Here is a 21614-nt window from a genome sequence, read left to right on the forward strand (position 1 = left end):
ATTAAAAAGATGCAGAAAATTTGAACAACACTAGGGTTCAGTTTGACCAAAATGACACAATATACTATTACAGCACCAATAGCAAGATACATATTCTTTTCTAGTACACATTCTCCAATACTGACCACACACAGGACTATAAAAGAATCTCTAAACTCGAATGGATAAAATTTTAAGATTATGTTTTCTGAGCCAGGCCTATAATCCCAGCTGAGGCTGAGGCAGGAGGATCACAAGTATGAGGCCAGCCTCAGCAACTTAGTGAGACTTTGTTATAAAATCAAATAAAAAGAGCTAGTGGATGTAGCTCAGTAGAAGATCACCCCTGGAGTTTAATCCAGTACTAGAAAAAAAAGTGTTTTCTGATCACAATGGAATTAATTGAACAATCAACAATGATATCTTATCTAGAAAAATACACAAATATTTGGAAAACAAGTGAGACACTTCTAAGTAACTTAGGAGGTCAAAGAATAGGAATCATGAGGAAATGCTGTAAGAGGGGTCCGGCAGAGCGTCGGAGGGAGAGACCACACAAGAGACTTACTCCATGCAATTGGCAAAAGGGGATTTATTGGGGATCCATTCCAGCGCGCTGGGACTCTGTGCTCACTCAAGAAGGGAGCGCAGCTCAGAGCCCAGAGCAAAGGTCAAGCAGAGCTTAAGTACACTTTTTGGGGAGGGCGGGAGTCTTTGCATACATCAGAACAAATCATCATGAGGCGCGGGGAAATTGAACAACAACTCTGAGATGTGATTGGCACAATCATTGGCGGGCGAGGGTGATTGGTCATTCGTAAGCGGGTTACACATTCAAACTGATTGGTTTGGGCCCTGTGAGGAACTGCACAGGGCCCTAGGCTAAACGGCCAGTAGGGCGTTGTTTTAACTATCTCAGGAATCTGGGTGTAACAGAGGAACTTAATAATACCTAATCTTTTACATTCAAGCTTTCCAGCTTAGAAACTTTACCCTTTCAATGCTACAAACTGAAATGGCATACATTGAGAAAAACAGATCAAAGTAACAGAATTAGAACGTCCAGATACAGATTCATATATCCTTTGACAAAGTGTCAAGGTTCTTCATGGAGAAAAGAAAACATTTTCAACAAATGGTGCTGGAATAACTAGAAATCTATCTGGTGAAAAAAAATGGCCCCTGGACCCTGGAGTTTATCATATATATATAAATTTAACTCTCATAACCAATATAAAAAGAAGGCTGAGCCAACAGAGGCCAAGGCCATGAGCAGACGTTTCTCTAAGGAAGACGTACACATGGAGGATGCACACCTGGAAAGGTGGCCACACCGTCAGCCACAGGGAAACACACATCAAGACACACATCAAAAATGCATACCCAAATAATCAATTCATATAGCCACTCTGGTATAACTGCTATTTAATTTAGGAAGACACACAGTGAGACGCATCAGCCAGGCTATGGGAAATTAGAACCCTCACGCACCCCTGGTGGGGTTGGTAAATGGAGCAACGGCTTTGGAAAACAGTTTGACAATTGCTCAAAACCTTAAGCATGGTGTTTCCATGACTCAGGAATTCCACTCTTAGGTGTAGACCAAGAGGAATGAAAACTGTGTCCTCACAAAAATCTCAGGCACAAATATTTATAGCAGTGTTATGCATGGTAGCCAAAAGGGGGGAACAACCCAAGTGTGTATCAGCTAGTGAACAGATGAACAAGATACAGTGTGTTCATGCACCGGAATATTATTCGGCCAGTAAAAATGAAATACTGAGACATTCTATAATATAGATGAATCTTGAAAGCATTATCCTAAGTGAATGGACTCAGTCACAAAAGAATGATGTCATTTATATAAAATGTGCAGAATAGGCAAATGCAGAGGTGGGAGGTGGATCAGGAGTTGCCTAGGCTGCAGAGGATGGAAGGCATGGGGTGATGGGTAACGCACACAGGTTTCTTTTTTGGACTGATGAAGTTTTTGCAAAATTGATTGTGGTCATGATTGCACAGCTTTACGGATACACTAAACACCCTTGAATTGTACACCTCATGGGTGAATCATGTATTATATTGTTAATAAATCTGTCACCCAACAAATGAACCTTGGTTCTTTCTGCACACCATATATATATTTGAACTAAACAATGGCTGATAAACCTAAATATGAAAACTGAAACTGCAGAACATCTAGACAAAAAAACAGGAGAAAATCTTGGCCACTTTAGGGATGGCGAAGATTTCTTAGTAGAAAGGAAGAATTGGTAAATTGGACCTCATGAGATTTTTTTCAAATTCTGCCCATCGAGTGCGGTTAGGGGACCGATTCTGTAAACTAGGCCCACTGTGCTGACCCCACAGGCTTTCTTTTCTAAGAAGCCATTTCCCTGTAGCCTTGCCCAGCTTAAATCAACAGGATTTATTACTCTCCTCAGCAAACTACCTGCTATCTGCAGGAAAAATGCAAGCCCGAAAATGTCAATAAGAACACAAGTGACCCAGAAGAGGGGACTTTGGTCACGTTTATACCAAACAGATCCCAGAACTCAGGGAGATAAGGATCATTCCCCTTATCATAAAATCTATAATAACAGCTTCCAGAGAGAACCGGTCAGCATGGGCCAAAGTGACCTGAATGGTCATGGCCAGTGGGGACTTGCAAGTTTGATGTCACCCTGCTATCAGTCAAAAGTCAAGAGGTGGACCTGGGTGAGACTCTGGAACGTTCCCCAAGATCTCCAACAAAACTGGAGAGCAGGAGAGGCACGCTGTCCCTCTCCTCTCTGAGAGGACCCATTCTCTCCCTTGAGAGTGTCCCCTTGTCCCCTTTCCTCTCCCTCCTAATAAACTCAGGCCTGTTACTCTGAGCAATGTGATGACAAGAATCAGGGTTTGAAAGGGGACGCTTCCAAATGCCTCAGTTTTCTAGAAGGCCTCCATCCTGTAACAGGCCACTTGATTAAAATTATGCTTGAAAGTCTTAAATAAACACTGTACAATAAAAGATAAATAACTAAGAAAAGATGTTTAATAGCCATGGTGGATACTCAACCCTGATGAGGGTCGTCATGGCTCACGGGGGTTGTTTGGCCCAAAGCTGCCTCCTGGATATTTGAAGTTTGGCCGCAGGCTTTCTCTCTACCTAGTAAGCTGCCACCTAACTTGATGTGCAACCAGAGTGTAACCGGCTCTTGTGACAAACCATGAGTCTCAGCCAATCACAAGTAGCCAGTTGTTCAAACTGTGACCAGCCGCCTGTCTCTGAACATTTCTGTCCGTCGTCCCCTTTCTCTGGTTATAATCATCACCTCCCTGGGGTGGCTGGGGCACTCTGGAGTCTTTTTGGTCAGGAATGCTCTCCAGTCCTGGGATCCCAAATACAGTTAATTATGAGATGCTATCATTCCCCCCTCTCAATAATTAAGATTTTAAACACTGATAATGCCAACTATGGACAGGGGACTTGAAAGTTGGATGTGGGGGGCTCTTATTTAGCCATGGGAGTGGAAGACACTGCTTTGGAAAAGAGCCTGGCAGTTTTGGTAAATTACACATGCATTTGAGGCAGATGGTCCAGTCCCAGGCCATTTATTCAAGAGAACTGAAAACCAATCTCTATGCGAAGAGTCGTGTGGAAGAGCCGATGTATCTGTCATGGAAACAAACTGGGACAACAATCCCAACTCCATGGGCAAACCGTTGGGATTAATGCGTAAACTGGGTCCTACTCAGCAGTAGAGAGAAAGGATCTGCTGAATCCTCACAGGGCCTGGACGGATCTCCTAAGCATAGTGTTGAAAGGAAGAGCCATAAAGGGTACATACTGCGACTCCATTTATATGAGGTTAAGGAGGGCACAACTGGTCTCAGAACAGAGGCTACGTCTTAGGAACAGAGATTTGAAGAGATTGAAAAGAATTTTCAGGACTTATGAAAATGTCCTAGATTGGGATGGTAGTCAAATGAAAGAATCCATTTGTCACGACTCAGGAAGAAAACATTTAAGATCTAATGTATGTAAAGTATGCTTCAATAGAAAGCATCCATCAGCAACTCAGGAGGCTGAGGCAGGAAGATCACCAGTTCAAGGCCAAACTTAGCAACTCAGCCAGACCCTGTCTCTAAATAAAATAGAAAAAGGGCCAGAGTTATAGCTCAATGGTCAAGTGCCCCTGGGCTCAATCCCAGGAGGAGGAGGAGGGGAGGAAGGAGAGGAGGGGGAGGGGGAGGAGGGAGAGGAGGGGGAGGGGGAGGAGGGAGAGGAAGAGGAGAAGAAAGATAAATGGACATAATGAAACACATCTGGGGCAGGTGGATTTTTTGATCTAGGCAAAAGAATGATACAACTAAGTGTCTGCAAAGAAAATTCATTCTCAAAAAAATAAAACAGAGAGAGCTGCTCAGAACAGGAGCCGCGCGCTCTGCTGCCTCCTCTTTGTCTCTAAATCAGCATCGGACTTACAATGCCTGCAATGCCTCTCACCTCAGGAGGATGAGTCTTAGGAGATGAATGATCACCCAGGATGCAGGACTGCTGGGTGGGGACACAAGCGCCACCTAGTGGCAGAAGGCCGGGATGCCGTTGTTCTTTCCGGACCCACTTGGTCCCTGGAGAATTGGCGGCTCAGGGCTGCCTGTAGGCTGTGTTTGACCCAGACCTTGATGGATAAGACAGAGAAGAGGGAAGTGGCAGGCTGAGGTTGTTGAGAGCCATGAGTGAGGTCCCTTATCTGGGTCATCTCAGAAAAAGGTGTTGGGGACATGTCAGGAGCAGCGAGAACTTCCAGGGCTTCTGATTCAGGACCAGGACATTCAGATGAGTCACAGCTGGAGACACCTGGTGACCCTGAGACATAACACCATCGAACCGGTTTTTATAGCAAGCTTTCACACAAAGCCTGTGGACGTGCTATTCAATTCTCACAACCACTCTGGGAAGTATCTCGGTCTTGATTTTCCAGGTGAATAAAAACAGCCTCAGGAAGCGTAAGTCCTTCAAAATCGCCAGGGGGAATCCTTAAGGGGCAGCTGGACCTCATTCCTGAGGGCCCTCACTCACAGGAGACCCTCCTGTCCTTCTCGCTGTGTCCTGTGTGGACCCAAGTGTGCTGGGCAGGCTCCCCTCCCCTCCGCAGCCTGGTCTACCTGACGGGGTTTCTCAGAAATGGTGGGAGAGGACCTGGGTGCTTTTGCAGGGGGTCTGAGAGGGCAGAAGCTCTGCCCCCAAAGAACTTGATAATAAGACGACTGTAACGTCACAGTTCTGCTCCCCTGTGGAGGGGGCCCGGGGCCCAGCACTGTACTTTGGTCTGTGTTTGGAGACCAGTGACACTAAGGGCCCACTGGGGTGGCAGGTGGTGGAGAATCGCTGGCTCCTTCACACAAGACAGCCACAGAGATGTGAATGTCAGGGCCAGCGCTGGAGAGGGCCAGAGATCCAGCAGTAAGGCTCTTCAGGAGCCTGCCCCGCGGGGCAGCCAGGGAGCCGGGTGCGCAGGACACCTCAGGCTCCAGGGACAATGTGGCCACCTCTGCTGGGAACTTCGTTTGCTTTTTCTAATTTTTTTTTTCTTTTTATTCTCTTGAGTTCATTGTATCTCATCCTCTGTGGTATCTCTGTGGCTCTCTAGAGGGAAGGCGCTGGAGATCCAGGGCTTGCTCTGCACACTCTGGATGGACACAGAGACCCCAGGTCACTACAACCACAAGAATGGGACCCCAATTAGAATCAGCTATACTCCATGTACGTGTAATATGTCAGAACACTCTACTGCCCTGTGGATCTACAAAGAACAAATAAAAAACATAGAGGACATTATACTAAGTGAACTAAGCCGGTCCTAAAAGGACAAATACCACATGATTCCACTTATAGGAGGCATCCACAGCAGGACCACTGATTAGAGCAGAATGCAGAACCGTGGTTGCCAGGCTGGGGAGTGGGAAATGGGGAGATGCTCTTCCACGGATATAAAATTTCCGTTAAGCAAAATGAAAACGTTCTGGAGATCTGCTGTGCAACCTCGTACTTAGAGGTAGCGATGCTCTATTATATACTTATAATATTTTGTTTGGAAAAAGAAGAAAAAAATCTTCATTATTGGAGATCTTGATGGTCCAGAGACCAATATGTGCAAAAGCCATGAAATTGGCCGAGATTTAGAAGGATCAGCTATGATATGGTGTCATTTTAGAAATAACTTAACTAACTTATTGAGTTGGTTAGGAGGACACAAGCCAGCTGGATCTCTGGAGTGGAGTATTCTAGAAAAGCAAAGCATGGATGGGAAGCAGGTGTGATTGATATACTTCAGGATATGTCTGTGTGCTTTCAGGTAAGTGGCTCAGAGCTCTGGAGGTGGCAGAATGCAAAACACTGAGTCCCTACCTTAAGGCACTTGGAACAGTGCTCATGGCCCTGGGAAAGGCCCCAGTGCTGGGTACATCAGGGGGATGCGCCTCAGGTCCTCAGGGGGTTGGAACAGAGCCAGCCACTGAGGGCTGGTGTGGATGCTCCTCAGTGTTGCCATGGAAACCGTCCCTCAAGAACCTGGCTCCAAGGAGATTTTATAGGCTTTAGGTGGTGCAGCAGGAGAGAGGCCTCACCAGAAAGGAGCCTGCGGCCCTGAAGGGGAGGACTCCAGAGTTCCCAAGGCCTGTTCACGCTGCAGAAGAGCTGGGCTTCCTTGTCATCTCCCACCAGACCTGCACCTGCCGAGCCCCTCCCTGCCTGCAGCCATAGGTGTGCACGGGAAGGGAAGTGACCTCTAGGCCGTATGAGACCATTGCCAAGGTGAGAAGGGGAGGTGGCCGTGTAACCCACAGTGGCCCCAGGAAGAAGGCCTTGGCCATGGGGCTCAGACATGCTCATCTCCTGGCAGGAGCTCCTTGGAGTGGAGCTGGAGTACAGGAGTGGGTGGCCGAGGTCATTGGCACTAGGACAGCCCCTCTGCTCCGAGTCAGCTACCCCTGGTGAAAGGATGTGAGTGTGATTGTCCCTGAACAGATCCATTCTTCACTATAATAAATGTCTAAGTTTTGTGTCTGTCTTTGAAGTCTCCATCCACCATCCACCAACACTAAAAGCCCTTAGAGAAAGATCATTGGCCAGTCTGTCCCCCCAGCCCTCAGTGTCTCACAGGGCCATGGACACAACAAAGCAGGCATTTCCAGGTTTTATTATAGCAGCGCTGGGGTCACAGGGTGTAAGAAGCTCTCCACCCAATGCACACAGCACCTGTCCACCCTGTGCCAGCCAAGGGCCAGGCTCAGTCCCACGAGACCTGACTCACACATAAGTCCTACTCCCTGCTCTGAGAAGCTCATGGCCTGGAGGGGAGCCAGACAGAGGCACAGCCAGCTTCCACTTCAGTGTCTGGGTCAGAAGTGCCAGAATGGGCCACCAGGAGGGACCTGGGGAGCCACATCTGCACATTGCCCTCTCAGGCCTCCAGGGCTCTGCACTGAGTCCAGCAGGTGGGGGTGTGTTCCGGGGCTGAGGGGGTAGGATGGGTTCCACACTTGAGTGGGCCATTCAGGGAAGAGGTCTTCAGCAGGAAGCCGGACCTGGGAGGGGGGCGTTAAAGCAGGTCCAGAAGGCCCTTGGAATTTCCTGGGTCTGAGCCTCTGGAGAACAGACATTAATCAGATACTGTCAGGGTCAGGCCCTACATGTACACTGTGAAATATTTACCCCAAATTAGTTTAAGTGAAAATGTTTGAATGAAAAAATAAATAAATAAATTTTTCTTGGAGAGAAATCTAGAGTTTTCTTAGGGTGTCTTTAAAGCAATAACCTCCTACACACTGAAGTCTGCAAAGCTTAACATTCCACAACTGTACCAATGGCTGTGTTTGTGTTTCTGGGGATCTTTCCAGAACAGCATCAGGCACATTTGAAAGGCTGCCCCCTGGTGGACATTTCCTGAGCTTCTTTTCTTGCCCCCTCCATACTTGAGGCAGTTGGTCATTCTGGCACATTCTTGGGAAAGTCCCTAGTACCTCTATTCAAATGTTCTTCAGTTAGAGGTGAAGAACCCCCAAATCTATTTCACAATCTTCCCGACGTTTCCTGATAAAACAAAGTTTAATATCAACTTGTTGAGATTTGCTGCTGTGGCTTAGGATTTCATAGTGACCCAAACAGAAAACACAGAATTATTTGGTTTCTCCAAGTTTTGCAAAAAGTGTTCCCCAATTGGGCAAAAAAAAAGCAAAATGAAAAGTGAACCTCAAAGAGTCTTAACCAGTCTTGAGATTGAGAAAGTGGAAAACCTTCTACATTTAGCCCAATTTATCAAGTAGTTGAAATGTACCACTGACTTGGAAAGGACTCCTCCCCAAAGTGAGGCCATCTGCCCCCTTTACATTGACAGACACTGCCAGGTGCGGGCAGCTGGGAGGACGTGGCCTCAGGGCCCCAGAGGGTCTCAGCAGTGGCTGAAATGTCCTTGTGCCACCTAGGCCACCAGGCCAGAATCTCTGTGGGGATAGGAAGGTCAGGTATTGGCACTGAATGCAGATCTACTCCAGTCCCTTCCTTTTACCAGCAAGAACATTGAGACCCAGGAAGGAAGGACCACTGGACCTGGCCACGTTATCAGGAACTGACGGGAATGTGGGTCAGAAAACCTTGAATTCAGTTGGAAATTTCCAAACTCGTTCTGGATTCTGTGGTGACACCTAGAGGTGATGCTATCCCACCCAGGTGCTTGTTCAGGTCTCTTTCCCTGCCTTTCCTCCCACAGAGACCCTCCTGCCTCTCAGTCACCTTGCACTGCCTCCTAATAGCCTGGCCTGCTCCCCAGGCCTAGCTCTCCAGAGCCACCTCCCCGTCCTCGTATCACACAGAGGAGCCACAGCTGGGCTCTGGGTACTGAGTAGCAAGTGGGTTTCTTTGCTGTAGGCTGAGACCAGATCCGTTAGCTCAATACCTCACCTGCCACCAAACTCAATTATTTGCACATCCAGTGACTTAAATTCAGTCCAAAGAGGTGACTGTTTCTCCATTCAGAGCTGCTTGCTTTTCCTCCTGCATGAAGCTGTACCCAGGAACAGGGACAAGGACCTGGCCCCAAGTTGCTGCCCTTTGGAGCCTTCTGAAGCAGAGACTCCCCATTGTACTGCAGAATGACATCTGGACACACAGTCCACCTCCTGTTCCCTGTCCCTGGGAATCCCCTTGGCTTCTCCCCACCTCCGCACTGTGACCCCTGGACAGACCCCTGCTGTGAAGAAAGTCTTCCCGGGGCAAACTTTCCAGAGAGCACCAGGGCATTGCCCAGCATTGCTCATACTACTGTCATCTCATGGCCATATCTTTTCCTAGCTAGGTCCCCAAGTCCCTTGAATCCCTGTTGATATATCAGTGGCCAAGTCATTGATTTTCCAAGTAGCTGATGCATGCCGAGCACGCCAAGCCTCGAGCTGGGGACTTGGGACACACAATGGAAGAAAGCAGACAGAAACCTCTGCCTGTGTGGGGCTGACATTTTGGCAGAGTGGTGACAGCCAAAAGATTTCCCTTAGAACAGCTGGAGTCAAAGAAAGGCAGGAAGAGGGGAGTTTGGGGATTGGTCCCGGAGCTAGTGGGATGGAGAGCAAGGACAAGAACTGGGTTTGAACTCATAAGAATCCCCTGGATAAATATGTCAGAGCTCGCATGCTGCTTGGGGGCTGCACTTTAAAGCAGCCTTTCTCAGACTTTATCCTGCTGGGCTCACGGGAGGCTGGGTGAAGACCAAGATGCCAAGCTGGGGAGTGTGACGGGAGGCTAGGCATGTGCATTTTAACTCCGAGTGGTGCTGACGGAGCTGACCCACAGACCACACTGAGAGCAACAGGGCTTTAGGGCAGATCGCTCTGCACGCAGATTCTTGCTGGACTCATCGCAGTAACCACAGATGGCTGTCACTGGGCTCTGCATTATCTCTTATTTACATTGACAGATAAGAAAACTGAGCCTCTGAGATTGGAGCTGACGCCAGTGTGCACATGGCGCAAGCAGGAGAGCCAGGGTGTGGCTAGGCTCCCAGAGCTCCCCTGAGGGTCCCTGGGACTGACTTGGCTGGACCTGGCTCACACAAAGCCTTGGGATCCTCAGACCCCACATCATGCTGTAAGATTTGACTGTCACATCAGGTGCCGCTGGCTGTGGCTTACTCACTGTCTTTGCTATGAGTGTTACACCACATGCAATGGATGGAGGTGATGGACATTGGTGGTTTTTCCAGTTGGGGCTCTTTGTGGACAGTGCTGACCACACCTGCCAGGCTGGGACATTTGCTCCCATGTAATCCAGTGACCGTGAGGACCAAGGAGGAAAGGACTCTCAGACGAGAGGCTCTCAGAGAGAAATAGACCATTGGCCTGCCTGTCCACGCAGCCCTCCATGCCCCGAGCCTCACAGGGGTGACAGACATCTGCAACACAGTAGGCATGTTCAAGGTTTTATTGTAACACAGCGCTGAAGTCACAAGGAGTAAGTTTTCCAGCCAACGCACAGAGCACCTGTCATTGCGTGCTGGCCAAGGGCCAGGCTCAGTCCCAGGGACCTGAGACACACACAAGTCCTGTTCCCTGCCCAAGGAGCCCATGGCCTGCAGGGGAGCCAGATGGAGGCACAGCCAGTCCCACTCCAGTCTCTGCATCAGAAGCACCAGAATGGGCCAGGAGCAGCTCCTCGACTCCTCGGTCCTGGCAGAGCAGGAGGGACCTGGGGAGCCCCATCTGCCCAGTGCAGAGCAGGGGACTTATGTGGAGTGCAGACCGTGCTTGGGGCCAGGCACGGGCTCAGAGTATGGGAATGTTTCAAAAAGGACAACAACAGGGCTCCAATACAGTCCACTAATGTATAATTTTTAAAGTTTGGGACATTACAAAAGGAAGGGAAATGAGGTCATGTGCCGCCTGCCTTCCCGTTTCCCGCCACCTCACAGGTGCAGGACATCCTAATGCCCCATCCCTCTCGGAAGGGATCCAACCTCCAAATTCCTTCACAGGGAGTAGAGTTGGCTAATAAATATTACCATGAACTCCCTAATCTCTACTTTCCATAGACCCTTAAAGACTTTCCCACGGCCAGGGATGGAGCTCAGTGGAAGAAATGGTGCCTTCGCACAGGGAGACCCCGGGTCCAATCCCCCACACCAAAACCAAAACCAACAACAGCAAACTTCCTCAGGGACCAGCCTCAGCTGGTAACACAGGTCATGAAGCCACCTGGGGAGGGCAGTGACCTGATGGATGGGGGTCATGTGAGGGGGGGGGAATGGAGCCTAGGGAGGAGAGTGGGGGGGGGCGCCCAGCAGGCAGGTGGTCTGGATTTCCCCACCTCACCTCGCCCAGAGAGAGGTCAGAGGCAACCCAGAAGGGTTTGGAGCAGGGCCTGCCGGGATCCCATCTGCACTTGGAGAGATGATCATTCTGGAGGCAGCATGGAGGTGGGGGTCACCAAGAGGCTGCAGGCAGAGTCCTGTTGTGGGGTTCTGATGCCTCCTTCCAGGGTCCACCCTGCAAAGGTCCCACCTCTGACCCCACAGCTGTCAGGAGCCCCCAGGCAGGGGTAGACAGGCAGGCCCTGGAGTCATCGATGGCCCAGGAGTGTGGAAGGGCAGGTCTGGCCTGTACTACTGGTCCTCCTGGAAGTAGAACTTGTTGACCACGAGGGTGTCTTGGGGCCTGTTGGTGAGGCTGACAGGCTGGTCAGCTTCCAATGCCGTGCAGATGAACCAGCCCGGGCAGGCTACAGACTCAAAGCTGGTGGTGGGGCTGTTGTCTGAGCAGATGAAGGAGAAGAGCTTGTCCTGCTCCTTGGTCCTGCTCAGGTCGGTGATGTTAACTGCCTGGAAGTCAAGAGTCAGGTGGGTGATGGCTGAGGGCCTGGGAAGTCCTGCCCTCACCATGCTGTGGGCCCCTGGCTGGGCCAGGCTCAGTGTTGGAGAAATGCCTGGTCCCAGCCAGCAACCACAGCCCAGGTCTCATAGGACAGCACCAAGGTCTCCAGAGACCACAGGTCCCAGGACTCATAGGACAGCACCAAGGTCTCCAGAGACCACAGGTCCCAGGTCTCATAGGACAGCATAGATACCAACAGTTGGCCCCTCATCATACCCTGACTTTGGAAATGTGGCCACTGTGGCCACAGACCAGAAAGTCTGCTAAATACAAGACCCATCCACAGAAGCCAGGGCTGGGGTCTGTCAGGGTTGAGCCTCCAAGGAGAATGGGTGGAGCAGAGATGGGCGGAGTCTCAAGGCTCATTTGACTTGTTACATGAGCTATCCTGGCCAGCCCTGCTCCACACAGAGCAGCTGTCACCCTCCAAAAAAGTTGCCCTGTCTACTGGTGGAGGGAAGTAACATTGTCATGGATATGGACACTTGCATTTGGATGAAGATCTTGCCCAACAAGCCCCTGAGAGCCATCTTTGCCCAGACTGGGACAGCCCATTACTATTGAATGGGACCAGGGAGTAGCAAGGGTCAGGATGGGATCCCTACCATTCAAGCTAAAGAGATAAGATTCCGAAGAGAAAGGTCCTGAGGATAGGCCTTGTTCAAAGAGGCAGGTCCCGCGGGCAGTGCTGTGACCCACAGTGGTTCAGGACCTGTGATAAAGTGTCATGTTGGTGGTCCCAACGAACTGTGCCCCCTCCTAGTGTTCACACTCTTGGGCCATCCCCTCCCAAGCAGAGTCCAGACTTAGCCATGCAACCGCCATTTGCGGATAGGAGCACACAAGTAGAGGTTTAATAGGTGCTTTCCCATTGAGGCTTGTCTCTTGGGGATGATCCCTCGTGGAGGCCAGCCGCCATGTTGTGAGGAAGTGTGGCTAACTCCCAAACATTGAGAGCCTCAAGGGCCAGGAACCATGTTGGACACCAGCACCAGTCAAGGTCACTGAGGAAGGCAGCCGCAGGAGGACCCCAGCACCTTTCTCCATGTGCACCCACACAGCCCAGCTGATCCTGGGCCACTCACAGAATCATGAGAACAAACTGCTTTAAGCCACTGGGCTTTGGAGGGGTTGGATGCCCCAGAATAGATCCTTACTTCCAACTGGAGCCGCATGTCATCACCAGACTTGACACAGGACAGGCACAACTTCCCCCCACGGATCCCCAAGAACATAGCATGAGGGTCGATGGGCACCATGTCTATATTTTCTGGGGGAGAGAAGAGAGGAGGATCAGGAGGAAGGAAGAGGAGGCAGGGATGTGGAGGAGACCCTGAGTATTGTTTTTGGCCCCCTCTCCACAGCTAAAATCCAGGGTCAGAAGGACAGGCAGACCCCACATTCCTGTCTGCGTCCAGAGGGAAGTTCACGCCCTGCTTAAGCACTCCCCGGAGGCTGAGGCTCTAGTCTCTGCTTTATGTGACTTCTCCCCTCGCTCTCCCAGGACACCTGTGCTCCAGGTCAACCCTGCTGCCAACTGCCAGGGACAGCAGCACACAAGAGTGAGTGAGGCTCCAGGGGACCCTAGGGACTTGGAGTCCAGCTTCCCCATGCTCTCGTGTAGCAAGAATAATCGCAGCCTCCCTGTGCTTCAGCAAGTGCATGGGAAGAACTACCTGCAGGACAGGAAGGGTAGGTCTCTGATTCTTTCCACGTAAGGTAAGGCAGAGGGAGCAAGGGGTTGGGCAGGGTGGGGCGAGGGAGACAGCACCATGCTACCTACCAAACAGGGAAGTGAGAATATCTGGATGCCAGGGCTGAAAGAATCTCCAATGCTCCACCCCAGGACCCTTAGCTTACTAAAGGGAAAACTGGGCACGGGGTGAAGTTCATCCAAGCTCATCCAGCTTGTTTGGAGTGTGAAACAGAACATGGTATCCATGATTATTCATGGGACATGGCCCAGACTTGCACAGGGGGTCTTAATCAGGGGCTGGCTCAAGTTTGAATGACACAGGTACGTGGGAGCCCTAATAGGCACAGGACAAAGGGAAGGTCCCATGTGACCTGTAGTGGTCCCATCTCCCCAGCTTCCAACTCATAGGGATTAGAACATGGCACCTAAAATTGCAGGGACAGATGGCAATGCTGGGACTCCGGGAACAGAGTGAGCCAATTCCCATACAACACTGGTTCCCCTGGAAACTACTCACCTTCTAATTTAATATTTGGCCCCTGCAAGTATCCGGCAACTAGTTGATTGTTCCTCAGGTAGAAGGTTTTCTGATTAATATCCCAGATCCTGAAAAAGAAAAGAACCCAGTTGTAGTGCACACCTGGAATGTGCATGGTCCACTCATCAGCACCTTCCTGTGTCCCCCAGAGCTCACCTAGTCTGCTTCCAGTTCTACCAGGAGTGTGGACTTGCACACCCATGACATGGATGAGAAGACTAAGGCCGACAGCCCAACTCCCCCAGCTGGTGAGTGGAGAGCCCACCTACCCATGCCCTTAGCCTGCTTCTCTACAAGGGATTAAGGTTATTCCTGGAGTTATTGATTCTGATTATGCTGCAGACATTAAGATTTTAGTAGAGACTTCATCTCAAAAAAGTTTGATTATTCATTAAGGGCAAAAGATTGCTCAGATCTTGTTACTTCCCTATGTATCGATAGGAAATTGAGCTATCTCAGAAGATCAAAGACAAACTAGAGGTTTTGGTTCTAGTGATTTGGCATTTGGGGTTAAAAAAAATTTGAATCTCTCGTCCTATGAAAAAACTAAAGATTCAGGGAAAAATAATTGAAGGCTTATTGGACACAGGAGCAGACGTTACTTGTATAGCAGGAAAAGCTTGTCCCTCGACCTGGCCTACAACGGTGACTCCCTTAATACTCAGGGGACTTGGAACTGCTACTAATGTAACAAAAAGCACACAAATACTTAAATGGGCTGATAACAAAAATTCGGGCACTTTTCTGCCATAGGTGATTCCTCCTCTTTTACTCTATGTGGTTGAGACAATGTTTAAAATGGGGGTTTCTCTCTGTACTGCCTTTTTAGAAGAGGCTCAACAGGATTTTTAAATGGGGCCATTGTTGAAACAGCAGATAAAACGATTTGGAAAAATGATGAGCCTGTATGGGTAGATCAATGGCCCCTAACAACAGAAAAATTACAGGCTGCAAACTTGTTGGTTAAGGAACAACCAATTTAAAACACAAAGAGCCCTCCAATAGTCCACGGAATACTCCTATATTTGTTATTAAGAAATCAGGGAAATGAAGATTACTATAAGATCTAAGAGCTATCAATGCTACCATGGAAGATGGGAGGTCTCTACCACCAGAACTCCCTTCTCCAATAGCTGTTCCTAAAGGATCTCACGTTATGGTAATAGACTTACAAGACTGCTTTTTTACTATTCCATTACATCCTGATGATTGTAAAAAGGTTTGCTTTTAGCCTTCCCTCTGCCAATTTGAAAGGACCATGCCAATGATTTCAGAGGAAGGTATGAAAAACAGCCCTACTCTCCGTCAAAAGTATGTTGCATCAACAGTACAACCACTAAGAGATAAATATAAAGATGCCTATGTTATCCATTATATGGATGATATATAAATTGCTCAAAAAACGTTCAATTGCTTTATCATATATTATTGATGTTAACAATCTTTACAAAATTTTGGTCTAATCATTGCCTCAGATAAAATTCAGCAATCCCCTTCTTATAATTATTTGGGTAGAATTATAAGTACCCAAGCTATTTCCCATTAAAATTTAAAATTACAAATTCAGCATTTACAGACTTTAATGATTTTCAAAAATTTTTAGGAGATATTAATTGGATTTATCCTTTTTTGAAACTCACTACTACAGAACTTAAACAATTATTTGATATTTTGACCCACATTCTCCTTGGGTTTTGACAGGAAGAGGTTAATCTGGCCTTATTCGAGGTAGAAGAAGTGGTTAATAACAGTTGCAAAGAATTGGCTATACTCAGATTTGGGATTTTCTTATTTTAGCTATTCCTCATACACCCACAGGGGATCTGTGGCAGTCAGGTCCTTTAGAATGGATGCATATGCCAGTTACTCAGATTATTTGCTCATATCCTGCTGTGGTTGCCTTAGTAATAATCAAGGGAAGACATAGAAGTAGAGTTATTCAGGAAAGAAGTGCATAATTTGGTGACTCGTTATGCTAGAGATCAACTAAATACACTATGGAACATTCTGAAGACTGGCAAATAGCCCTACAGGGATATCATGGTCACGTTAAATTTCATCTGCCATCTCATCCTTTGTCATACCTGGTTAAGAACCACCCTATCATTTTTCCAAAATTGTTCTCTTCTGAGCCCTTATCTCAACCAGCAGTCTTACTTTTCACTGATGGTTCTTCAAATGGACAAGCATCTGTAGTTATTAGTGATAAAACTTATGTTCAACAGACAGAGGAAACCTCTTCTCAGAGGGCAGAAATGGCACCTGGAATCATAGGCCTTTACCCAGTTAAAAGGTCAAATGTTTAATTTTTATACTGATTGTCAGTCTATTGTGAAAATCTTTCCTCATATAGGAAACAGTCTGTCTTCCTCAGCATAAGACTACAATTTTTCATTAATTCCTTACAAAAGTTGATCCTAGAAAGACAACATCTTTATTTTATAGGACATATCCGAGGACATTCTCACTTTTCAGGAAAGTGTCACAAGGTAATGCTTTAGCGCATTCATTAACTAAACCCCCAATTTTTACTGTTCAAGAAGCTACAGCTAGTCACACTTTGTATCATCAAAATGCCTCTGCCCTTCAACGGAAATTTCATATCTCTAGGGAATCAGCTAGGATTGTTGTTAGACATTGTCAAACCTGCCCAACATTATGGCCAGCTCTACCCATGGGGGTTGATCCTCTGGGTTTAAGACCTAATGATTTATGGCAAATGGATGTCACTCATATTCCTTCATTTGGAAAATTAGTTTATGTTCATGTCATTGTTGATGCATTTTCCCATGTGATTATTGCCTCAGCAAAAACTGGGGAAGAACATAAAGATATGGTCCAACATCTGTTTATTTGTTTCTCATATTTTGGGGATGCCTAAAGCACTAAAAACAGAAAATGCACCAGCTTATACTTCAAATGCCTTTAAAAATTTTTGTGACATGTTCACAATCTCTCATTCTACGGGGATTCCCTGTAACTCTCAAGGACAAGCTATAGTTGAGAGAGCTCATCAAACACTAAAGGCTCAAATTGCTAAACTTCAAGGAAAACATAAATACAGCTCTCCTCATCATGGTCTACAACATGCCTTGTTTGTAATTAGCCACCTTACATGTGACTATAAAGGAGTAACTCTCATGCTAAGACATTGGGAAAATGAGAAAATATCAGCAAAACCCTTAGTGAAATGGAAAGATCTCTTGAAGGGAAAATGGAAAGGACCTGATTAATATATTATTAACTTGTGGGCGAGGGTATGCTTGTTTCTTCCCACAGGATGCGGATTCTCCCATTTGGATTCCTGATAGACTGATTCTGCGTCCCCGCCTTCAGAACAGGAAGCGGAACAGATGGTTCCTTCCAAAACTCCCATACTTCCCACAATTGACCATGGTGCCCGAGGAAGGTCTGACAACCACCTTGATTCCACCTCTTTCTCAATTACATTTTAACACTTCTCAACTCTTACCTAATCACACGTTTTCTAGGAGATCCACAAGACCACCAACTTGGGGACAGATAGAACAACTGACCGATCAAGCTCCAGTACTTATTTCTTCTCAAATTCCTATGCACCTGATATTATTGCCAGGTTAACCCCTGTCAAGTAGCAAATGTGTCTTCTAAATATTTCGGGGCACATTATCCTGACCCACCTTTGTTTCATCTTACTACCCGGGGAAAAGGAGATATGAGTGCATTTGTCAAGAATACTGATCTAATTATTTTATTACTCCTATATCGACTCATAATTTTAATTTTAAGGGTGACAGTCGTTTACCTCTTCTTTGTTTTACTCATTGTGTTGCTAAACCAATAGGTTGTTTATCACTTAATTATAGGACATTTTAAGCAGATTCCCCATCTAATAAAAACAAAAAGGATCTTTGGGCACTTTCTATTTTAACCTTAGGTTTACGTAATTTTAAAGATTATTTATGAACAGAAAAGGCTCCTCCTGTGATTCAAAACTGTTCCTGAGTTGAGGTTCATCTTAAAAGTCCATGGTCAGAGATAGATAGACTATTTGGATTTCCTTCCTGGCATAAATGTGTGTATATTGAAAAAGGATTTAAATTTTTCCCTCAAGATTCTTCTTTTCCAATATGTGATCATTCTATCTTTTCCCCTGACCATGATTATCACAGATTTTTAACAACAAGTCCTTTCTTTGCTAGACAATGGCCAAGTATTATGTTGTTCAAACTGGAGCCTATTTATCAATGGTTCTCAGCTGGATGGGTTATTCCTATCCAGGAGTAGACTTTAAATTCTAGATGGCCAAGAATATAACTGGTGGTTCATGACTTAAAGGCTGTTTTACTATCTCTCAGGACATTGAGGACAAAACAGAAAAATATCCACAATCATTCTGGGAACTGCTACAGGAACTCTGGACACCACAACTGATTATATCAACTACAAATCCAAATTCATGTCCTCAGTCTCTTAAAAAGCCTAAGCAGATAGTTATCATGCCTGTCGCATGAAGCCCACCATATGTAGCCTGTTTAATTAAGGATAGGTTATGGTATAAATCCAGGGGAGAAAAGGTTTGTAAAAGTATGTTGTCCTTCTAAAAGACCCTCCTTTACTTTAGGGATTTATGATGAGCATAGTTGATGTTAGCGGCAGGGGGATGGACATGCAGAACCTGCCCTTTCGTTAAAGATTACAAAGATTTAAGACTGCTGTACTTTGACTAAAGAACAAAGAAACTCTCTGAGAAAGCAGCTTAACCAGTTTTATGACAATCAATGTAGGCATTTTTAGATGCTTTTAGAATATAAGATTGTTAGAGGGGACTTTTAGATGGGATCTTAAGTACAGGTGTGCTTTAAACTTAAGTATTAATGACAGGTTGGGAGACATGGAGTCTGGTTATGTAGTTTGGCATCTGTTAAGTAAGGAAATGTTGCATCCTGGGAAAAATCTGGAGATTTTAAATTGAAGACGCATTTTATTGATTCTGTACCCATAATGAAGAGAAAAAGTAGAATAAATGGAGACAGGGATAAAGCAACTGACGGTCTTTCTGTGGAGATTGCTCTAACAGAACGACTCCTGTCTCATCCTTTGTGCCGATGCCACTCGTCCTTCAGGACCCCCTGGACCCCACTGGGGCAGAACCTCGGCAAACACCTTCATGTGTCCCCCAGAGCTCACCTAGTCTGCTTCCACTTCTTCCAGGAGTGTGGACTTGCACACCCATGACATGGATGAGAAGACTGAGGCCCACAGCCCAACTCCTCCATCTGGTGAGTGGAGCCCCTCCTACCCATGCCCTCTGCCTGCTTCTCATCCCAGACCCCAGCACGGGCACCTCCTGGTCAGCAGAGCATGCTCTAGAGCGTCCCTGTCCCATAGACCTTCCTGGGATGCAGAAAAGCCTTGGAGTCACCCTGTCCAATATGGCGGCCACCTGTGTCCATTGAATTTCAGAATTGCCTGGTTGGGGGCAGGGGTTGACTTGAATTTTGACTCTACTGTCATTCATTTCAAGGTAAACCAGCCCCCTGAGATTGGGGGCTACTGCAGCTCAGTGTAAGAAGTTCCAGGAACACAACACCTTGCCGCTAACTCACTGAGCCTTGGACCCACAGGGTCTGTTGCTAGAAACCTTCTCCTATCTAGTGACCTGTCCTGGGTCTGGCAGAGGCGGCTGCCCCCCCCCCCGGGGACAAGTTGGCTTCCTCTAGCTCACCCAGTCACCTGTTGGTGGCTCCCAATCTTCTCTTCTCGCTGATGGGTCCCCTGTGGCTGACAGCAGGACTGGCAACTTGAGATGGAGTAAACAGAGCCAGCCTGGGGCCCAGAAGGGCCTCATCTCCTCACCTGTGAAGCCCTCTGGTGACACCTGCCATCCTGGGGTTTGAGCAGCACTAGCTCAGGGAGGGGTCCTCAGGCCAACCCAAGGGCTGTGCACGTGTGAGCATTGGAATTCTTTTGATTGTCCTTAGTTCCCAGATGAGTCTCAGCCTGAAGGGATCCAACATCCCTGCTAGAGGACCCCAGAGCCCTTCTGCAACCCCCATCTGGTGAGAGGCACTCAGAAAGCAGACAGACCTGCGTCTGGGAAGGGAGGGCCTCGTCTTGGGACCCACACAGGCACTGACACACTCAAAGTCCCAACCTGCAGCTGTGGACCAGAAACACCCGGGGATGGAGAAGGATATTGCTGAACATGCCTTCCCTCCTGGGACGAGTCCTGGCCCGGGGGACCCACACAGGCAGCACACACATATGCACTAGCAGTGCCATCGCCTGGGGCTGTGGACCTAATCTCAAAACTCACAATCATTTTTAGGCACTCTCAGTCACCAGGACACTGCTACACTGTCATCGGTGCAATTGCTTTTCATTCACGACAACCCATAAGACACCCAGGAAGTCATCATGAGCCCAAGTCAGAGATGGAGAAACTGAGGCACCAGGAAGTGAAGCCTCCAATAAGTCAACACAGACCGGGGTCTCCACAGTCAGTGGGGGTCTCCGGCTGTGTCCTGTCCTGCCCCGCTCTGCTGGCCCAGACACCAGCATCTCTGCACGTGCCTGTGTGCCTGTCCCTGGGTGAGCTGACCTAGTCTCTGGGGAGGTGAGTTGCACTTCAGCCCTGCTTCACACATCTGGGGTATTTTAAAACACAAGCCCTAGAGGCGGTCCAGGCAGCACGTGGATCTTGTGCACAGCACTTCTGTTTCCCACCCATACCCAGCTCTTGGAGCCCGCAGAGCCGGTGGCCCCAGAAGGCCTGTGTGCCCTCATGTCCTTACCTGAAGGCTTGCATCCTGCAGGGTCTCCTCCCCAGGGGGCGGCAGGCAGCCTCTGAGTGGAGCAGGAAGAGGAGGAGATTAGGTGGCTGCAGGGACCCCTGCACATTTCCATCCTGTGGTCCCAGCAAGGCAGTGGAGACTGCCATTTGGGGGCCAGTGTTGCTGCTTATAAAGAAGGTAGTCACTCACCAGGGCCAGGCTGCTGCCACCAGTCCCACTGCAAGAAGCAGAAATACCCTCGCAATTCCAAAACGAGAAACCCTTGCTGTTGTCACTTTCAGCCCCAACGAGTGTCGCAATGGGGTGTTGTAACCGATGCCCTCCCCTTTTTCCCCTGTGCAATTTCCCCAAAATCAAGATTTCTATTTCCCCTTCACTGGGTTCGTGGGAAGAGAACAATGAAAGTCCAAGTCCCTCCTTTGCCTGACAGGTAGTCTGAGATGTTGACTTGTTAAAACCAGATCTGAGCAGAAATGTCCCCTGTCCCCACAGATACCATCACGGGCTCCCAGTACATGGGATTGTGTCACATCACTGTTTTCTGTGAAGGAGGGATGGCCTGCTGGACTTTGGGCAGGGGACTGCCAAACACTCTGTACAGAACCAGATTGTAAATATTTTGGGCTTTGTGGGCCGTCCAGCTGACGCGATCACCCAATTCAGCCGTCCCCCTGAACAATCGGCTACGGACTGTCTGCAAACAGGAAGGTCACACTGTGCT

The 21614-nt window shown here is 47.9% G+C and overlaps 1 pseudogene; it reads right to left on the minus strand.

Annotated features, from left to right (window-relative positions):
* Window positions 1-11615: 11615 nt before the first annotated feature.
* LOC144252136 (interleukin-1 receptor antagonist protein-like) lies at window positions 11616-21005 on the minus strand (annotated as a pseudogene).
* Between the last annotated feature and the right edge of the window lie 609 nt (window positions 21006-21614).

The sequence above is a fragment of the Urocitellus parryii genome, unplaced genomic scaffold, assembly GCF_045843805.1.
Source record: "Urocitellus parryii isolate mUroPar1 unplaced genomic scaffold, mUroPar1.hap1 Scaffold_37, whole genome shotgun sequence".
Lineage (NCBI taxonomy): Eukaryota > Metazoa > Chordata > Mammalia > Rodentia > Sciuridae > Urocitellus > Urocitellus parryii.